Here is a 7,163-nt window from a genome sequence, read left to right on the forward strand (position 1 = left end):
CACAAGGGCGTGATGCGTCACAGATGAGATCATGGCCCACACCGGGAGGTATGGAGGAGCCAGCCTTTAAATGGGGGATGCCAGAATTTGGTTCCTATTTCAGGAAGATCATTGTGTCTGCATCAGACTGTGAGTGGGGATGTGGATTAGCGGTGTTGTAGGGAGATCTTTGGAAACTTAGAGAGAGACAGGAATGGTTTGGACCAGGGAGGTGGTGGTGGTGATGGAGAGAAGAGGGTGTGTTTGGATGTGGAACCCACAGGACTTGCTGATGTGGAGGGAGAAGGAGAGAAATTGAGGATGACTCCTAGGTTTTGGCTTGCGAGTCTGTGTGGATGGCTGTGCCTCTTAGTGAGATGGGGAAGAACAGGAGGAGAACAGATCCTCACTGGGACAAGTTAAACCATGATGGGATGCCCTTTCATGCCACCAGAGGGAAAAAAATGAAAAGGATGAGAATACCAACGTTGGGGATGATGGAGAGCAACTGGAACTATGACCGTCTCGGAAGACTGTTTGGTATTAATGGCTAAAACCGAATACTCAGAAATCCCATGAACTCTTCGTTCCCCTCCTCCCCCGATGCTTCCCCTTGGTCATGAGACCTCCAGAGTGTGGTCCAGTGTGCACCCGGCACAGTGACCTGTGACCCCTCCCCCGCCTCCCGGAGCGGCGCTGCACCCCTCTGGGTGCAGAAAGGGCCAGGCCTCGACCGCCCTGGGTACATCGCCCTGGCCGCTCTCCAGTGCTTTTCCTCCCTCCGAGCCGGCTCCTGCCCGGCGGGGGCGCCGGTCCTCCGCCCAGTGGCCGAGGATGCTGCGGACGCCCGCAGTGCCCCCTGCTGCCGCGCGGGGCCTCTGCTGTTAAAGCACCGCGGGCGTCGCCAGGCTCCACCGCCCCCACCGCCCCACAGGCGTCCGTCGCTCAGGACCGCCAGCGTATCACCGTTACCAGCGCTGTTGACTGTTCAAGGTCAACGCAGAGATTCCAGGCTTTGTTCCCGCTCCCAACACGCCGCCTTCAGCACGTGCTGCGGATATCAGTGTATTTAAAGACGCTTTGTTGAAACCAACTTTGCCCCGTCCTCATTTTATGGTTTCGAAGTATTAAAATAAATGACCAAAAAAAGTTAAAAATATGAGGAAGGATAGAGGAACTGTGAACAATGAAACCAAAATGTAGGTCAAAACTATCAAAGGAAATCTGTGGGTGTGTTTATATTTTTATGTATTTATATTCTTCTTAATGTAACAGATGTGCCCAGCTTAAAAGCACCCTGTTTTAAAAATGAGACTGAATGTAGAATATGATAATAATAATTAAAAGGTATCTTTTATGCCAAGATCATATTGCAACCTATACATATATGAGATACAGATTAATCCGAAGGAAAAATAAAACGGGCAAATAAAAAATCACAAATCTTTTTTTAAATTAAACTTTTTTTATTTTGAGATAATGATTGACTCACATGAAGTGGTAAGAGATAATACACAGAGATCATCTGTACTCTTTACCCAGGTTCCCCCAGTGGTAACATCTTGCAACACTGCAGTACACTATGGTAACCAGGATATATCGATGGAGTTAACATACAGAGACATCCCCATCCCTCATGTTGACCATGTTGCCACACCCACTTCCCTCTCCCTCTCACTCCTTCCTTAATCTCTGGCAACCACTAATCTGTTCTCCATCTGTATAATTTTGTCATTTTAAGAATGTTGCATAAATGGAATCATATAGTGTGCTACCTTTTGGGACTGGCTTTTTCATTCAGCATGATGCTCTTGAGATCCATCCACATTATTGCGTGTCTCAATAGTTCATTTCTGTATGTTGCTGAGTAGTATTCCATAGTATGGATATACAGCTTAAGTCTTCGTCTGCTGAAGGACATCTGGATTGTTTCCCATTTATGGTTGTAACAAATAAAGCTGCTATGAACATGTACAGATTTTTGTGTGAACATAAGTCTTCATTTCTCTGGGATAAATGCCCAGGAATACAACCGCTGGAGTGTATGGTAGCTGTATGCTTAGTTTTTTGCCCAAATAACCCATCTATTTTACATAGGAAATTTGATTTAGACAATAAATATTAAATATCATACATTAATGAAATATTCTATTTACTAGTAAGTTATGAAGATTTAAATATGTTAAAAACCCTCTCAAACCTAGCTGGCAAACAAGGTGGATAATAAATACTGACATAGCCAACTAATTTTCATTGAATACAATAATAAACGAGAAGTAAAGAAGCAGATATCTTTTATTTATAAACCATCATATCAAAAGGGAATGCTCCTGGGCCGGCCCGGTGGCTTAGCGGTTAAGTGCGCGCGCTCCGCTACTGGCGGCCCGGGTTCGGATCCCTGGCGCGCACCAACTCACTGCTTCTCCGGCCATGCTGAGGCCGCGTCCCACACACAGCAACTAAAAGGATGTGCAACTATGACATACAACTATCTACTGGGGCTTTGGGGAAGAAAAAAAAGGAGGAAGATTGGCAATAGATGTTAGCTCAGAGCCGGTCTTCCTCAGCAAAAAGAGGAGGATTAGCACGGATGATAGCTCAGGGCTGATCTCCCTCACAAAAAAAAAAAAAAGAGAGAGAGAATGCTCCAAAGACTAGTCCCATGATAGTTATCTTTCCTTTGGTATGGCTGTCGTATGTCCTCAATTTATGAAATAAACGCACAGGAGAGTAAAGCTCAGAAACAATGTATTTAGACAGAAAAAATAAAATGTTATCTAAAGTATTAACAACTGGAACTAAAGCCTGCTTATTCAGTCTTTCATTAGGAACAAATTGCAACTCTTAAATATTTGCACTAGCTTCTCTCAGCAGATCCACAGCTCCACCTCTAGTCCCGGGTTATGTATAGTGGAGGGTCACAGGAGACAGTCTGGACATCAGGGTGCCCAGTAACCACTTGTGATTCACAGTTTAGTGCAATTTCATCATCACTACCTAAACAAAACACTCAAAGGGATTTTCTCGTTGACAGTTGTCAACAATAGCATGACAAACACAAAAAGTAGTACATTATCCCTTTCGTTTTTGTCATTCAAGTCAAATTTTAATACCAAGTCAATTTAATCACATTATTATATATTTCAAAAATGACAGCCATGAAATCAGTTGTTGGATGAATTCAGATAGAGTTTTTTCCTTTTAGGAGAATTAAAACCAGTGTAGATAAACGTTTTGTTTGAACATAGTACTAACGCCTTTCCTTCTTGCCCTGTCAGAACTTTTCACTGTATTCATTTCCTCTGCTGTTGTCCATTCTGCTCCACAATTACTGGGTTGCTTTTGCCTCTTTCATTTACTCATCCGATAAGGATCAGAGTCACGTGATTGTTGGAGAGTCCATTCCTGAGTAGGTCCAGCCTCTACATCTGGAATAGGGGTGGTTAGAGGACAGGGATGGATGTGCATTAGGAAGTGGCACTGTCACCTCACAGTAAGGAACCTGCAGCATCGGATTATATGCGTGCCACTGCAAACTTCCTGAGAGAAAGCATGCTCTTGAGGAAAAACAGCATTATTAATTGGAAAAAACCGCATGGGAAAGGAGGATCTGCCCACAACTTCTTCATTCCTGTAGCTGGTGAATTTGTTCTAACACAGCTCTCAGGACTTTGGTTAGTTGACTCAGAAGAGCGAGAACCCCCAAATAGATGCTACACATTAACTGATCTTCCATTTAAACGAATTCCACTTAGCAGAGCTATGGCATAAGACAGGTTCGGGGTGAAAGCAGACAAACGCAAGACGAAAGCTTTTCTTCTCTGTCTTTGCACAAAGCCACTTTGGTTAATGGCCCAGCCTATAAGAAACTGAAGAAACAGCTCCTAAAGAAATTCTTTCCGCCCTGGGATCTCTAAATTCTCCACAATGTCCCATCATCCTCTTCCTGAGCAGGAAACAAGAGGCTGTAGGGGGCGCTGTGAACTCCCTGCTTCACTGCGCCACCCTGGAGGGGTGAGGCTGAGATTAGTTTCTAAAGAAACTGCCAAGCTGCTTCCCAGAGTGGCTGCACCATCTCACAACATTCCCAAATGCAATATATGAGTAATCCAGTTTCTTGGTAAGTTTTTTTTGTATGTATGTGAGGTTTATGAAAAACGGAATGACGCATGAAGTAAGGAGTGACAGCTATGGATCCGAGGGAGAATCTAGGGAACAGCTGGAGGAAAGGCCGTCAGGATTGACTAGTAGAAATGGACTTTAGGTAGATAATTCCAGAAGAAACCATTCAGGTCAGGTTAACGTAGAAGAGAAGGAATATGAAAGACTTTTTGAAAAGAGACAGAACAATGAGAAATAGAGAATGTGAACTAATTGTCATTCTTTTAACAAGTTATTGGCCAAGAACAGATGGTCATCTGACCGGAGAGACTCACAGACCTGGGTCAAAGTTGCACAGGGCGTTGCCCTCACAATAGGGCTTCCATCTTGTGGGCATGAGGCAATAATAATAACAGCAAAACCCAGCACATATGATCACCATTTTGCAGCTGAGGGAAACGGTGGCACTAAGAGGACAGAACTTGCTCATAGTCAAACAACGAGGAAGTGGTTCAAAGCCAGGCATTCTGGCTTCAGGTTCGTATCCTTGACCATTGCCTGATACCATCATGACTCATTACTACCGTGGGAAGAAATTCATGCCACGTAAGTTAACAGTAATTAGATGCAACCGTGCAGAATGTAGTTATCTCTACCTGGAGGAAAGATCTAGAGTGGATCTGTGTTACAGTAGAAGAATAATGTGCTAAAGAGAAAGAGTATGACATGAATTTAAGAGTCAACTTAGGCCTCGAGGAATGGAAAATGTCCAGCTCTGTTACTTTTCCTGGCCGTTTGGTCGCTGTTCAGTAGAAATCATGTAATTCCATCTGGCCTGTGTTACCCGGCCTCTGTGACTGCTTGAAAGAAAACCCCAGAAATCACAGTTATCAGGCTAGGATGAAACAAATACGCCCTGTCCTGGGGCCTGACTAAATGGCAGAATCCTCTGGCCAGCTGCTGCCTACCCAGAAAGTAAACCAAAACAGGAATTCGGGGTGACTGAAGGGGCCAGGGCCTTGGAAAGAATAAAGCAGATGGGATCCAGGGTAGTGAAGGGTTTCACCAGACAGAACCTGTAAATAGTTACCTTAGGCCTCAAATATGCTTTTGTACTTTCTTGCTCATTGAGAATGAACAAGGTGAATTCTTGGGATGCCCTCATATTGCTCAACAAAGCAGTAAATGTACCACAGATAAACATTTTTCTATTTTTAATCTATCTTTTCATTTTTTTCTCCTATAAGTACCTGAGATTTCAGGTTTATTTTTGTATCCTACCCTTTCAAATGAATGTTTCCCCAACTGCCTGCATATATCAACAAGTGACTTTCATCCAGCTCCTTTGGGTTTTTTTCAGTTGTGGCGTCCTCCTTACTTTACCAAAAGCTTTGAATCCAGCTGTTTTAGTCCATTTGGGCTGCTGTAACAGAATACCATAGGCTGGGTGGCTTATAAACCACAGAAGTATATTTCTCACAGTTTTGGAGGCTGGGAAGTCCGAGATCAACGTGCCAGCAGATTCGGTGTCTGGTGAGGACCCGCTTCCTGATTCATAGACCACCGTTTTTCACTGTGTCCTCATTTGGTGGAAGGGGCAGGGGAATTTTCTGGGGTCTCTTTTATAAGGGCAGGAGCCCTATTCTTGAGGGCTCCACCCTCATTACCTAATCACTCCTCAAAGGCCCCACCATCAACTGAAGACTAGATTTCAACATTTTGGGGGGACGTGACCCTTCAGTCTATAACACCAACCAAGAGACTTTTTAAAAGTTCATGTTGGTGAATGCTATGCACTTTGGGCAGAGTTGTATTAGAACTAAGTTAACAATCTGCAAGTGAAATCACCAAGAGAGCTTGTTACTGTTTTTCTTTTGAGAAATTGGGGGCCCGCAGTGTGGGAGCATGCTACCAGTTCAAAGGGGCTTTCACAGCTCAGCATGCTCCAGTCCTGAACTTCTGGGAGCAGAAAGCATAAGAGTAGGTTGAACCACATGAAATTGCTGTTGCTGTAGGTCAGAAACAGTTGACTATTGGCATCTTCCCACGGCACAACCCTTTCTATCCAGTAGAGCATTTAGGGAATGCCAGGACATGACGTTATCATTATGCTCAGATTCTCTCTCTCTCAGCTTCAGTTGCCTCAACTGTCTGAAGAGTTGAACACCCATCCAAGTCCAGAGCTGGAAGAACACCTAGCCTGGGTGCGACCTGGCCCCAAAAGATGGTTCAAGTTCAGGCTGCTTCTGCTCAAGTTCAGGCTGCTTCTGCTCAAGCAAACGTTCTCTTTCTAGGAGGCTGATTCAAACAGCCTTGCTGAAGACATATGCAAGACTCCAGTGGGCGCAAGGATGGAAACATTGTTTTTTACCACTAAGTACTTTGTTTGGATACAGTATCATCCTTTTTTTTTTTTTTGGTATACAGTATCAAGAGAAAATAGCTTTAAAAGAAGGTCCTGGTTTTTCTGTTTTTCTTCTTATTTTGATGTGTCATCCTTGCTGCCTATGAGGAAATTCTGTCAACAATTATATGTGCTATTTCCAACTCTTCATGGCTCAACTCACTTATGTGTCATTTCTTATCTGGAAAGAGGCCAGACCAGGAAGTCCTCTCGCCTGGGTTAGAGCCCGGAGCTGCTCCTCACCATCCTGTGGCTGAGTTCCTTGGTGTCTCTGCTGTGTTTCCACTGCATGGCGGATGTGCATCTGCCGTGTCTGGCTTGGCATGACCCAGAAGTTCATGCTCAGGTACGCTGTCCCCCACTTCATCCCCAGCAGTTCTCCAGCACAGTACCCCAAATAGACTAGATCTGTTTAATTGAACAATAGTAGTTCTGTGGGCCTAACAATTAGATAATATTAAGCAGTCAGGATCATTACATTACTAAATTGTCACCCATTTTTGTTAATTATTGTCATCCCATTGTAATCTTACAGGGAACTTGCATGGGTCTTTGACTCTCAGAATAACCTTGTGAAGGAGATAGAGCAGGTACGATTACCTGAGAAATAGAGGTTCAAAGAAGTGGATGCAAAGCTGAAACCACACTTCCACTCTTCTTACTTACTACACACTTAAAA

At 44.0% G+C, this 7,163-nt stretch overlaps 1 pseudogene; it reads right to left on the reverse strand.

Moving 5' to 3' along the window:
* Positions 1–3,229: 3,229 nt before the first annotated feature.
* On the reverse strand, positions 3,230–6,851 carry LOC131420305 (splicing regulator RBM11-like; annotated as a pseudogene).
* Positions 6,852–7,163: the final 312 nt, after the last annotated feature.

This window comes from Diceros bicornis, chromosome 23 (genome assembly GCF_020826845.1).
Source record: "Diceros bicornis minor isolate mBicDic1 chromosome 23, mDicBic1.mat.cur, whole genome shotgun sequence".
Taxonomy (NCBI): Eukaryota; Metazoa; Chordata; class Mammalia; order Perissodactyla; family Rhinocerotidae; genus Diceros; species Diceros bicornis.